At 38.5% G+C, this 15,048-nt stretch overlaps 1 protein-coding gene across 5 annotated transcripts in view; it reads left to right on the top strand.

The window, feature by feature from the left end:
- The window catches only part of arhgap36 (Rho GTPase activating protein 36), a 54,371-nt gene that overhangs the window by 15,260 nt on the left and 24,063 nt on the right, over nucleotides 1-15,048 (top strand). The window contains exon 1 of one of the 5 annotated variants that reach the window (XM_018703821.2): nucleotides 5,718-6,683. The exons of the other annotated variants lie outside the window; for them this stretch is intronic. The gene's annotated coding sequence lies outside the window, so the exon portion shown is untranslated. Of the gene's footprint in view, nucleotides 1-5,717; nucleotides 6,684-15,048 lie in introns of those variants that run through there. 5 annotated transcript variants of the gene reach the window in all.

Raw genomic sequence — 15,048 nt, forward strand, 5'->3', positions numbered from 1 at the left:
CATTAGTCTTACATCATCACAGACTGAACTATATAACAGTTTCCTCTTTCAGGAGGAAGTTGTTGAATCATCACGGCGAACTCACCACCACAGCAGCTGAAACTGAGAGAGGAGGATGTTTTAGGAGGCTGGTAGCTGTCAGACAGTGATGGTGACGATGATTATGATGATGGGTGTGGACGTGAACGTCCTGTTTAGAGAAGAGAGAGACAGAGTGAGAAACGCTTTTTATCGTCGTCCTCGCTGAGATCTTGTTTCCTCTGTCAGCGTTGGCATTTCCTCCTCCTTTTCCAAATCCTCTGAGAAACCAACACAGAGATAGACACCAAAAGATGATGGACAGACATACAAGGAGGCTGTGTGGTGAAGGAAGAGAGGGATCCAAATGTTGCTGATTTTTCTCACTTTTAACGAGTTGCAGAAGCAGAAAATGTGAATGGCATCATCTTGGAGTTTTCATTCAGTTCATTATACATTAGTGAAGATGAATGAAAGTGTGACAGAAATTTAAATTAGGTGGTATTTACTGGCTGTTTGGGGTCTGATATTTAAAAGCAGTAAAAGTGGTCTAAACTTTTGACTTTAGTGAAATTCATGTGATTTGTTGTCTAGCAGCCTTAAAATGAAGACATTACAACCTTTTTTTAATCTGTTAACTTGTTGACTAGCAGCGTTAAACAATATTTTTTCATCTCTTCTTGTTGTTGCTGCACCTAGCATTAGCATCCATATTCGTTATTAGCAGTTTGAGCCATTTTTGTATGATTATAAGGGCATAGTTGGATATATAGGAGTTTTCAGAAAGATCAGTTTCACAGTGATCAGTAAGAAATCAGAAATTTGTGATTACATTAACTCATACAAAATGAACACAGTTTTAGATTATCTTAGACACTTATGCTCAGCTAGCAAGGTGCTAACTAACAGTTAGCTTGCCAGCTAAGAAAACACATTTAGCTAGCGGGAATGCAGCTCTATCCACTGGTGTATTACTACTGAACATATAGCAACTTCATTAAAGAATTACAGCTTAGTTTTATTTGGAGTTTGGACTTTAAAGTATCTCTCATTTCCCTCCTAAAAAAACAACTTTGTGAAAATAGCTTGCTAATGGTAAATTTTGAAGTTTGTGTGGGGGAAAAAATCAGTATGGATTGAACTCATTATTGTACATGAAAACAAGGATCACACTTTTTATTTTGAAAGGTGAACTCATTGAACTTATACAGAGCACTCCACAGCTACCATCTTCCTGGCAAACCCTTTATAAAAACAGCCAAATCCTGCATTCAGGTACTCCAGACTGTGTAAAAGCACATCAGACATTATCACATCTCCTTCAACAGCACTCAGGTATCTGTCCATCTGTGAAATGCTCTCTAGTTGTCCCATCTCTATTGCATTTACCGTGCAATAGAGAGGTCATATGACACTGACTCACCCAGTCTGACTGTAGCTCCAGAGACAATAATTCCTTATCTCACAACCTCTGCTTTTGATGATGTATTGATAAAGAAGGACTTTGCAGAAATAAAGCATGACAGTGAATGATTAATGCTCTTCATTTCCAAGTAACTGCAGTCAGATATGATTTACAGGAAATCGGATATTAATTGCGTATTTAGAGTTGGCTGCTGCAAGTCATAAAGTGATATCTAAGGCCTATGTTTTAGTCCAATAACTGATCAGTTGGCTGCCAAAGTAATGAAAATCAAGCAGAAATAAACAAGGAGAAAGCAGAGAGTGTGTTCTTTGTGAATGCTTGATCATGCACACAGCACTTGGCTGGATGCTCAGACACATAGCAGGATGAGAACAGTGACCCAGAACCCTCAATGCAGGTAACTTTATATTCACAAACTCTACATTTACGACTGCCCCAGGTGTGTTTTGCTTCTATAAATATCTCTGAATGGAGTGTGTGTGTGTGCGACAATAATAGCTTCACACCTCTGCACACAGGAGTTGGTGGAAGCCAAGACATAAATGTCAGTTTCTTGACGTGTGTGTGTGTGCCTGTGAAAGAGCAATAACATCTGCTCCTGTTACTGTCATGAGTAGCTCATAGGTTGGTAATTTTACAGGTGTTATTAACTGAAGGTGTGGTGAAGGAGTCATTTGACTACTCTGTCTGTGCTGTATTTAGTAACTCTATTTTAACCTCTTAAAAACAATCCAGATTGAACTTTATCCTCCTCAGCCTTTTAGAATATCAGTGTTTAATCACATTTAACAATATTTGCTGAACTCTTGACTCTTCTAAGGTTTAAGCTTTCACCTCAAGCCTTAACTGTAGTGGAAGAAGCTTTAAAACCTACTGTACAATAGCTTATGAACATAGTGGAGAATTTTGGAAGTAATAGGCCTGATATTTTCTTCAGGAGTAGATGGAGACTGGAAATGGAAATGAAGGAAATTTTGTAAAGCATAATATAAAATTCAGATAAACTTCTGACTACATGTGGATTTTATCCCTGATCACTTATATTAGAAGGAGGGGAACAGAGGCAGATTTGAAAGCTGTGAACCTTTTATTTGGAGGTAAAATGTTGGTGTGTGTGCTTGAAAGCTTGTGTGCTATGAGAAAGACTGAAATTGATGCATGTTATTGTTATTTTATGAAGCTCTACAGTTAAGTGTAAAACTCTTCCTGTTAATAATTACACGTCTGGACAGGATTCGGTGCTGTGCTGTGAAAAGAAACAACTTTCAGCCTCTATTCTCTCGTAATGCTGAGGGTAAACAAACAAACAAAAAAAGATCTTTAAATTGATTAAAAGTGAAGAAATTCAGCTTTAATTCCATATCCACAGCTCATTGAGACGTGCTAGAAAAGGACCAGAAACCAATTTAGTTTCCTGGCATGGGTTTTTTTTTTTTTTTTTTTTTTTTTTTAAATAGAAAAAAATAATTACTGGCAGTTTTCTGTTTTGCTGGCAAGGTTAAGGAGTACATGAGAAAATCCTCATACCCCTCTGCCTTTTAGGCTTTAAAGAATGATTGGATTATCTGAAAAATGCATTGTCACAAAGCTTAACTGGAGGCTGCTGTTCCTCATTCCTGAAAAGTTCAGGGTACAAGTGTTTTAGACTAACTGGAAAACAAAGAATAATGACTACAGGGATGAAAGTGATGACTTGTTTTTCTGTCTATTCTCTGTTTTCATGTTTTATCAAATGAACCTTTTTAGTCTTGTTGTTCACGGTTCAGACTGTAGGTGGCGGTGTAGTTCAACATGCTGCCCTGACATGGATATCCTGGCTCAGCAGCAGTGTGTATCACTGTGGGTGTGTGTGCTGCCTGCTCATCACCCATCCTGTTTTTTAAGCCGACAGTCGGAGTCAGCACCTGAGTTTGAGGACATGAGATATGTGACTACTCAGTGTGTGACCTTTGACCTGGAAATGTATGGGCGCCGTTACAGGAAGTTAGCAGGATCAAAGATGATGGAGAGAAGCCGGAAGAGGAGATGGCAAATAAGCTGACTCACACAACACAGACACACCGACGACGTACAATATCATGAGATCAATGGAAAAGAGCAGGCTGGAGGTCAAAGGTCAAGATTATTTCTACTGTAATAAGCACATTTCTACATTATACAACAGCAGCGCTGTGGCCTGATGTTTATGGTAGTTTTATAATTAATTAATTAAAAATTATAATTTTATGACATTTTCCTCAGTATTTGACTGAAAAGAAAAATGTTTCTATCAGATTTGATAAATTATTAATAAACATAAATTAATTAACTTTAAATGAATATTAGCAGCAGGAATCAGATATATTATATTATTATATATACAGATATTTAAAGCCATGTCCAGAAAAAAACGTTGTGTTCAAAGTCTTGGCACTCAGTAAAAACATTTACTGATCCTGTTAGTGAAAAAGCTTTGAAATCTCAAATAAGGCTAAAGATTTTAGAGATACTATCATAAATAAAACCCACTAATTCAAAAAAATTTTTAATTAATTTTAATTTAGTCAGAAATACTCCATGGTATCCTCTAGTAGCTACATCCAAGCTAACGCTAACCAAAAGCCTCTGTCATTGGAGTCACATTCAGTCAAAAGAGGGATTTCTTGAATTCCTGGAGTTAATCATGGTAGAAAATGACCACAATGACAAACCTGACAACAAACTGTGAAGAAACGATGCCAAGATGAAAGCTAAGACCAACTTTCAGTCTCTACCTGAATTCTTTTCTGATTTCAGCTCCAAAAAGGTCCAGAATATTAAAATCTCTGAAGGTCACAGCTTCATTAAACAGATATTTTTTAGCAGCTGAAAGATGTTAGTTAGGTTGAAAAAGACTGAGGATGTTATGAATGTTTTTTATTTGTTTTTGTTTAGTCTTCATCCTCTGTGTCTGTCCTGTTTATTTATGATACCCCCCCCCCCCCCCCCCCCCCCCCAAATGCTTTAGCCATGTCATCTTAAAGCAATTTTTTGACTTGTTTATCTCCTTTGTACCGTCTAGACTTATTAGATAATCAGGATTGTGAAATCTGAACTCTGTCATGGTTGACCTAAGAGGTCAGGAGGTCGCAGTGTCATCCATTTTAGTTGCTGTTGTTTTGGGCCACACATCTGGAGTGTTGACAGACGTCTTCCAGGCTTGTTTTGACACACACACACACACACACACACACACACACACACACACACACACTAAGGCCTCTGCACAGCTGTAGGGAAGAAGATGAATTGCAGCCTGGAATTTCTCCGCAGTATGTAAGTTTACACTGTTGCTACATAGCCAACATTAGCATCAACAGCTGTTTACTTACCAGTCTAGATGAAGCAGGTGCTGCTGGGAAGCTACGCCAATGTTTTGCTTCTAGTTCTACCACTTTTTTTCTTCCTCTGAAGTTAGCACGTTAGCTAGCTAGCCCTGGCTCTGGCCGGCTTGTCTCATCACTTTCTGATAGCGAGCCCCTGTAGCATCTGAGGAAGTAACGGCAAAGTTAGTAGCTAGCTGGAGGACATAGCGTATCATTTAGCCGCTAAAGAACCAGACACTTCCTGTAGGGGTTTGAGACTTAAACAGAGCTAAAAGTAGAGTGAATATTCTACCTAATTTGGCGACCATAGACAAGAACTTTGAGAGGAAGTGATAGATTTTTAGGCTTGCAGCTTACCCCACAGCTCCCAGATAACTTCTGCTGTTTTTAAAGTTGTATTTCAGCATTTTAATATGCTACACATTGAATTAGCATATCTATATTTGTGCTTGCTCGTACTCCTATAAATTTGATCTTTAGTGTGTAATTGTTGTTTTTTGTTATTATTAATATCTTGGGAACATGATAGAAATAAGTGTAATTATCCCTTGGGTTTTACTCAGTAGCCCACTCAGAGAGAGAAATCCAGTTGTCCATATTGGAATAAAGATGGAGTTGTGAGTCAGATCTTGGCTCAAGCAGCTTTAAAAACAGACAGGAATATCATGATTGCAGTAGATTACTCCATTAAAAATAACATTGCTTAGAATAGAGAGAAATGTTTAGTATATAGAATCCTCCTCCTCCTCTTTTTGTTCTCTCATTCTTTTTCTTTTCCTCCTCTCGTCTGCTACTTCTGTTTTTTTCTCTCAGCTTCTCTCCTCTCCTGTCTGTCCTTTTTATAGAGCTTTTATCCTGTCGTTTTAATCCTCCTCCCACTCACACTCTCCCTCCCTCCTTACCTCTCCTTCTCTCCTCTCCTTCTGATCTTTCTTTCCTCCCTTTCTATTTCCCTAACTCATTTTCTCACCTTTTTACTTCCTCCTGTCTTCCTTTCTTACCTGCTTGTACCACATATTAGCTGCTTTTTCTTGCTTCATAATTTTATCATCTCCTATCCCCCATCTTCCTTTCTTCTCTCCTTTATTATCTCCTTTTCTTGTTCCCTTTCCTTCCCATCCTTTTCTCTCCCTTTTGTTTTTTCTTCACTCTCTACTTTCCCCATTTCCCTCTTCATCTATTCACTACTTCCTTCACTCCACCCTTACTATCTTCTCTGAATCCCTGCCTCATTTTCTCACTTCCTAACTTTTCCTGTCTTACAATCCCATTTCTGTTTCCCTTCTCTCCCTTTCTGGCTCCTTTTCTCCCTCCCTACTCCCTTCCTTTGCCCTCAACCTCTCCTTTCACCTTCTGTCTCTTTTTGTTCCCTCCTTTTCTAGCTACTTGTTTCCCTTCCTGACTCTTTCCCTCTTTTCTTAACTACGTGTTTTCTTGCCATGTCTCCCTCCTACCTCGTCTTGACTTCCTCATCTCCCCATTCCTCTCGCTCATTCCTTCCTTCCATCCCTCCCTCCTGCTGTTGCCCTACTCTTCTTCATCTACCAGCCTCCCTTATCTCCTCCTCTCCTCTCTTTTCCTGTTTCCTCCTCTGTCTGACTTCTCCTCCCTCCCTCTCGCTCTCGTCTCTTCTCTCTCTTGTGTTTATATTGTCAGCTCCTGGACTCAGTGTGTGGTGCTCCTCCTCCTCCTCTCTTAATCTAACTCATTCTCAGCCCTCCCCAACCTCTCTCTCTCTCTCTCTCTCTTACACCCTGTCTCACTCACTCACTTGCTACTTTAACTCCTAGTCCTCTCATTCAGCTCAGTGTTGCGATGAATTTTGAGTCTCTGAAGTCTGGATATCAAGGCTGAGAAATCTGCAGGGATCGATTGCAGGGGGATTTTAATTGAGTGTAAGTAACACCCTAGTACAGTTATAGACTGTGTGTGTGTGTGTGTGTGTGTGTGTGTGTGTGTGTGTGTGTGTGTGAAGCACACTTTGCACCTCAGACAGTGTGTGTCTGCTGCGTGACTTTCATGCTAACAGACTTTTATCTGTCTCATTCACTTCAAAAACTTAATGGATGAGGGATTCAACTCAGGTTTTAGGTTTGTGTCTGTGTGTGGGTGGGGGGAGGAGGGGTTTGTTTTTATTCCTGGTGGGGACTGTAAAGTCATTGTCACAGTTGAGGTCCTCACTTGTCGTGACTGTTTTTGACGGTTAGTACTTTGTTTGATGGTGGATGTGTTACAAGTAGGTTAAGATTAGAGCAAGAGGCTAAGGAATTCATTATGTCAATGAGTGTCCCCACAGGTATAGTGGAAGAAGTTTGTGTGCAGAGCAGTAGATAAATAACTAATAGTTTAAATCTGTGTTTGTATTAGAACAAGGAACATTTCATCTATATAAACACTAAGTGATGCAGAGTCTTGCAGAATTTTCATGCCTTATTACAATATTTAAAAAACCTAAAAAAATTAAGTTCCACTTTGTTACATGTAATATGTTAGAAACATTGAAGAAAAAGCTAAATATCCTTTGCGAATCAAAGAAATTGTTCTGTTACGGGAACTTTTTTCTCTGAATTGGTGCAGATGATATCCCCATTTTTTTAACGCATGAAATAAGACCTTTTTTTTGTCTTCTATTTTGGAAAACAGCTGTTGCCTTTTTAAAACTCATGGGGGCTTTGTTAGCTAAAATTAAACAGGTGTTCAACTTTGTAAACACTATTAATTCTGTCTTTTTAAGAGTAAGCAAGTTCACCCAATTAATTCCTCCAAAATGAGGCCAAGCTTTCCTACAACAGAAGAATCCAGAAAAAATCTCTCTCTTTAATTAGCACATATTTTGGCAAAAAATGTAGTTAATGAGAATTGTTTACAAGATGCTTGGCATGCAGTTGAAGTTGTATTTTAGTGGCAAATAAAAATTTGGGAAATCATTTTTATTCTGAGGAAAAACTACCCATATAAGTTAACGTTAAACTTTATATTTTGTCCAGCTTTGTTGCTTTCTAGCTTAAAATATGAACCTTTTCATTGCAATCACAAACACACACTCACAAAAACACACCACACTTGCACGTACATAAATATTTGGCATCATCCCACTAACCCACTCTTATCAGTATTCATCCACTGACCTGACTTTAAATTCCAGACAGCAGAGAGTCAGTGTCATCCCCATAAACTCTGTGTGTTTGTGTGTGTGTGTACATATGCCAGTTTAGTCAGATCTGACACAATAGAGCTGCTGTGTCGACGTAAGACCTGTCTCTGTGGCTCAGTCTGAAGTCTTTAGCACTGCCAAGGGGCCTATTAGTGCTGTCGGTCTGTTTATGTGTGTATGGTGTGAATGAGTAAGTACCTTTGCATACTAATGTATTTTAGGCTCACTTGTGGTGTGTGTGTGTATGTGTTTTTTTATATTTTTTTGAGAGCATCTTAATGAGACCAGCCGCAGCTCCTGATTAATTTAATGAAAACACAATGTGGAGCTGAATAATGTGAAGATAATGTTCTCTCATTAGGAAGAATCATTGAGCAGGAATCGAGAACATTATTTATGTGAAACACTGAATGGGAGGGAAATAATTAAAAGAATATAGTCGAGTTTTCAAGCAAAATAATACAGTTCACATTTAAACTTGATTGTGTAGAGGATGTAATGTCCACAATAAACTGTATTATATGTGTGCAAGCTATTCATTTTCACTCAGTGCCACTGTGCCACTGGGCAGCTCTGGAGTATTTCCTAAGTGCTGATGTGTGAAATGAAGCATAAGGAGAGAAGCAGGTCAGTTTATACTCTAGTCATGTATTTTTAGTTTAATATAGACTTGGTAAAAAGAGGCTACAGAGAACTTTATTGTCCTTCACCAATGAAGCAGCCAAGCCTTCAGGGCAGAATGAGGAGATGGACGACTGGGGCGAATATAGTGTGTTTACTGCAGTGAACTAGGAAACCCATTCTGCCAGAGAACACAGTCTTCAGTTAGACTTCCCATCAGGAGGTTTAGATAAGATTTTAAACGGTCAGTAATGTGTACATATATATATTAAAAGGGAAAGACTTGGTTCTCTGCTGTGAAAGGGTGGACTGCACCCCCAAAGGTCGGGAGCAAGTTGTTGCCTTAAGTGGAGGAGTTTAAGTATCTCAGGGTCTTGTTCATGAATCGGGAAAATGGAGCATCAGATCAGCAGGTGGATTGGTGCATCGTCAGTAGTAATGTGGGTCTGAACAGGAAGGCAAAGCTTTCAAGTTACCAGTCAATCGTCGTCCCAACCCACAACTGTGGTCATGAGCTTTGGGTAGTGACCGACACTGCTGCTCCACATCAAAAAGAGCCAGTTGAGGTGGTTCGGGTCTCTGATAAGGATGGTTTTCTGACAGGAGACTCTAACGTAGACCCACAATACACTGGAGAGACTACATATCTCATCTGGCCTAGGAACACCTCAGGGTGTAGAGCTAGAAAGTGGTGTTGGGGAGAGGGGCATCTGGACTGTTTTTCTTGCTGTCTTCAAGATCTGACTCCAGATAAGTAGTAGAAAATGGATGGATGGATATTTAACAAGTCGCTAAATGCTGCTTTATCTTGCAAAACAGTACCTGAAGTGGCAACTGAAGCAGGATAAAATGTTTTTATGGTTCTGTTTAATCACAAACTTTCCATGGAAACTGACAGGAGTAAACTTGAAAGTTGCAAAGTTATATGTTAACCTATAACGGGGAACTTGAATATAGTTTTAAAAAAACATCTTGCAGCATAATCTTGGTTAAAACAACCAGATTTAATGCTAATTTAGTTGAATTTCTGCCCTGCACTGTGCGTTCCTCCATCACATGTGCAGATCATTTCTAGGATCCTGCTCACTATAGCCACACTCACCAACTTCATCCAGTCAACTAAATATAAGCTAGCTAACACCTTGTTTATATGTTTATTTTATTCAACATTCATGCTTTTTTTGTTGTTCAATGAAAGTATATGTCAGTTTTTAAAATTTATATTTGTTTGCATGCATGTCTGCTTAACACAAAATGTTTGTAAATGATACAGTTTGTATACATTGCCACAACTTTCTAATTCAATTCAAATTTGTAATTCAATAATTTCCAAAATTCCCTAGCTTAACTTCCCATGGAAAGCTTCTGGAAATTTACTGGAAATTTTCCTCCCCTTTGCAACCTTACTTGGAACACAGGACGAGTTTTTCTTAAACATTTAATTGAAACCATGAACTTGACCACACATGGGGTTCAGGATGTGACCCTGTCTCATGTGTTCCCACCTCAAGGATCTAGTTCCCCACAGTGACAGAAAAGTTGCATTATTATGTTAATGTTGATGGTAACAATTAAAATCTTTCTGTAATTCAGGGAAAATAAACTACCTCATCACGGTTCGCTAATGACAGTGACGCTAATGTTTAGCAAAGAAGTAGGGACAGGATGAAAGGCTGAGGTTAATGATGAGAACCTTGGGAGAGGCGAAAATACACAATCACATTAACAGCAGCCTGACGGAGAGGTGGAGGAGAGGGAGAAATAAACGGAGGCAGAGGGAGAGAGGCAAGATTTAAAAACAGAGGAGTGAGTCAGATCTGACGGGAGGGAGAAAGGAGAGACCGGTAAAAAGAAAGAGAAGCATCTGTTAGCCATCAAAGCACATCTTTTACTTTATCACTTACTTTATCAGGCAACAGGTCCGAACCATCCACGCAAATATGCACGTAATCACAAACACACATTTTATTGCATTTTTAGCCTTTTTCCTCATGTTTAATGCAGTGTAACGGTGAGTATATCTTACCGGGGTACATCATAATGTCATAATTAGCTTTTTTACAAGCTGCCAAAAAGAAATGAGTACTGAGGTCACTAGGTAGAAAAACCCAATGTGTTCCTGATTGCGATGTCTCCGTCCTGTTTGAATGTTAGCATGTTGCCCCATCTTATTTCAATTTAGAAAATGGTTTTCACCTTGATCATTGACCTGCTTCAGTCCAGATCTGAAAAGATGAGATTGAAGTCACTATTGCTTAGCTATTGCTTAACATCTGGAAATTGTGGGGGAAAAAAATACTAAAACCAACATAACATTAGTTTGTAATGGCTCAAACAAATTAAGGTTCGGGTCCCATTAGAACCACCTGATGGTGCCCACCGAATGGTGCTCTGAATTTGAACCATATGCATCATTAGGGTAACAGTTTAACAGCAACACAGTAATTAAGGACAACATAGTTAATGTCAAACTTAAAAGGTTTCATTTTCATGGAGGCCTACAGCTGGACACAGTGAGTTTACATAAGGTTTCTATGCAAACATGCTAAAAAGCTAAGCGTTAGCATGCCAACTAGCTACCATTAGCATGCTAAAATTCGTATGATTTATTATTTTTCAGCTGAAAATATTGGTGAGCTAGACCAGAAACATAAAGCTGACGTGATCTTAGTGCGCCTCTTTGTTGGACTAATGGACAAAACTCTTTGGATTATTCAGTTTTATATGTCTCCGGCTAACAGCATTTTCTAAGCAATGCAGTATGGTCTCCCAGTGCAGTCTGTACAGATACAATATTGCATTGAGGTTGCAACTGATTTCTTAAATGTGTTTTGTCGTTATTTAGTGAGCTTTCAGTTTTTTCTGAGAAATCTTTAGCCAGTTGTAAGACACTGCAATCCAAAAGTGGATGATTTAAGATACTAAATGTCTTCTCATGGTTTCTGAATCATCATAATTCAGCACAAATCAGCATGTTAACATCTGGAACTCTGGACAACTGAAATAACTCCCTAACTTTGTTAATTTATGTCTGTGTCACTGACTAGTAGTAGTATCATACTCTGTGGTTGTGTTAAATGAGACATCAGTTAACATAGTATTTGTGGTGTCAGCTTGAGGACTCGACTGTAACTATGTCTTTTTTAGGCTTTTGTTAGCACGCAGAAACACACTGTGCTCCCCTTTCCTCTGTCTTCCGGTGTGGTTTGTCTGTCATGTGGTTTGAATTGTTTCCCTTCCTAGTTCCTGGTATTGACTAAAGCCACACAATTGGACAGAAAATCTAAAGCGGGAGAAGGATCTGAACTTGAACTGTTGAATCTACACTTTCGATCTCTGAGAGTCACCACATCAAGGGGTCAAAAATGTATCACATCTCAAACTTATTGATTTCTTTTGAATCAAATGTGGTTTAGTTTTCCTTGATATTAATAAAAACCTTATGGTTAGTGCTTCAAACTACACAACAAGAATCTTATTCAGTGTGGTTGGGGCCTTGGTAGATTATTGTATTAAATTACAGCGTGGCAAAATGTTTTCACCACAAAAATTAACAGAACAAAGGAGCCAAACACTTGGTCTTAGCACATTATCCACACATAAGTAAAGCAAATCCATTATATCTGAAACCGAGTGAGTCATCACAAACGACTGAATATATGTAGCGTGATCGCAGCGTAGCAATTGAATCGTCTAACATGTGGGGAAGCACTCGTCACAAGCCTTACTGTATGGTAAATGACGCATTTCTAAGTTGATGGTAGCCAGTTTTGTTTTTCATGTGAAATCAGGAGTTCATGACTGATGGCCTCAAGCCATCCTGAAGAATATCTGGTTGGGTTAAGGAAGATGAAGAGGAATATTGTAGGAATGGAGAAAAAGTTCATAGAAGCTGGAGCCTATATCTGATCACCCAGAATAAGCGTTTTATTGTGCATTTCATTGTAAAGCAGTAAGACTTTACGTGGTGACAAATAGAAGATACTTGTGTGGGGATTTGTCCTGGACTTCAGTAAAGTTCCAGTGTAATATTTGAAGCAATTCTGTAGCATCACGAAGATAAAACTCTTAATCTATGAGAGGTGATTGATAAGTTTGTAACCCAAACATTATTTTGTGATGCATGTACTGATAAATCTGTCACACAGACATGTATGTAACCTGTTTTTAGAAAACGTAGATGAGGCCTCACCAACCTCTATGGGCAACTTTCATCCAGTTTCACCACAGTCTATTTGTCTGGTTGTGTTTAGCAGGCCAAGACAATTTCCCCCAATCACGCTGCGCTGTGTGGGCTGAGGCTGGCCCAATTATAGACATGAGACACATGTGGAAGTATACGTCCACATAGACACAACAGAGATGGAGGAATAACTATGAAGGGTTCTTGTAATCAAGTCAGGATGTTTTGAAAGGTTGAGTTAAGGCTTGAGGCTGATTGTTTACAAAAGAGTGATTTATATAAAGGCATGTACACATATCGTTAGTCTTCGTTAGTGGATTTCTGAGATTTGATAAGGTTCTTTCAATTATTTCTTTAAAGGGAGACTGTAACTTTTGAAAGAAGAAATAACACAGGTTTTGTTTTACAAATGAAAAGCTGACAATGCTTTTGCAGCTGCAGCTTTACTTGGTCTAGTATGACGAGTGGCTTTTGGTGGCAAACTTTGATGAATATTGCAGTGTAACTGAGTCAGTCTTAGTAAAATCTTTGACATCAGACATGATTAGTGTAAGCTTTTTTTTTCCTGGCAGGCTGCGTAAAAAAGTTAAGTTACATTAAGAACACTGAGTGCATCACTAACCACAGTAAATGCACCATGTCCTTACCATACAGTGTTCTGTATTTACTATTGATTTTTATAAGGATGTAGAGGGTGGAGAACGAGACTGAAAATCCCAGAACTCCTGAGTCCAATGCTCTGAGTTAATGGAGTGTTTTCTGCTACTGTAGTTTATGTAAAACTACAGTACATTCTGTCCACATTGTCCTCAGCATTTTCCTGTAAGTACTGAGGCCATATAGGGGAACACAGATTAGTATAAGATCTCCTACATGTCATTACTATAGTCTGGAAAATTTACATCAGGGCTTAGGGCCAAAGGCAGGAACCAGAGAGCTGTAGTAAGACTTAAATTTGTGACTCCAGGTACAGTCTAAAGCCTGGAGAGGTTTTTAAAAAACTTATTAGCAAAGACAGTAATTCTTTTGAAATTGGGCGTTGTCCAAAGTTTTCACAGTCTTTAAAGCTTTAAAGCCTCTTTATGTAAGACTTCTGACTCTGGCAGCTCCTGAGGATGTTATCATGAAAGACACTGTTGTAGCCAACAATGCATGTCAATCCTAACAACACTATATGCTGTACTTTAACTTAGCATACATAAATTTTACACACCAAGCTCTGTTTACAAGTCATGAGGAGATGAGTCGGTGTGTGAAAACAGATGTTACAGCTGTCGTCTGTCGTCTTCATCAAACAAAAGGATGCTATCATGTTGCATAATGTGAACTGAAGATCCAGCGTTTTTTAAATGCAAGGAACTATAAATTCTGGATAAATCTGCATCTGTTGCTTAAGTTTTGACCATTTCTTCTGTCAGGTCCTCATCATTATGCAAGTACAATATAAAGTCCACCTGTCAAAAGCTTTATCATTGAACATAATCCTGAATTATCCACTTTCAACATTTAGGTTAACACCTTAGCATCCAGTTTTCTTCATTGAAGCTATATGATCCTTACATTGAGTAAAACAATCAAACTCAAGCCTCCATTTTTTATATAGCTGCATTAGTCCATCTGATGAAAATATTCCAGATGTTTTTATGCTGTAAATATATTTGGGAACTCCTCTAGAATTGGAATAAAATTTTGTTTTGCTGCACAGCATGAGTTTGTACGGACTGTCCTGCTGGCAGGGCACTGATGTTGGTAATGGTATTTCCATTTTATGCTGGGAAATAATGTACTTTCCACTCCACAGCATGTATTTAACAGCTTCAGTACTTTTCAGATTAAGATTTAACATAAAAACACATGATTAGTTTGTAAAATACAAGACGTTTTTAAATATTAAACCAGTGGTTTCCAACCCTACAAGCCAAGCCAATTTCGCATGTTTTCTTTCAGACAGAGTTAAAATGACATTTCAGTATTTTTATATAAATTAAGAATCTGAACAAATATTACTGAAAGTATGCACAATCCTCCAACCAGCAGGTGTTTTCAGGGATGTAGTAGTAAACATCATTATAGAGTTGAATATTATAGTTTATAAATGTCAGAGAGATCAGTTTCTCTTCTTAAATATTGCTGGACTGTCAGAGTAAATATGACTTCCTAAATCGATTGCAGTCCCTCTGTCACTGTGGATTTAGTAGCGGCTTGATTTAAATGCTTTTGTGCAACATTCCTCAGATTTAATACATTGTTTCTCAGACACGCAGGGCTTTCATCACACAACACACTAAACCCTTAAATTAAA

This window comes from Lates calcarifer, linkage group LG14 (assembly GCF_001640805.2).
Source record: "Lates calcarifer isolate ASB-BC8 linkage group LG14, TLL_Latcal_v3, whole genome shotgun sequence".
Classification (NCBI taxonomy): Eukaryota; Metazoa; Chordata; class Actinopteri; family Centropomidae; genus Lates; species Lates calcarifer.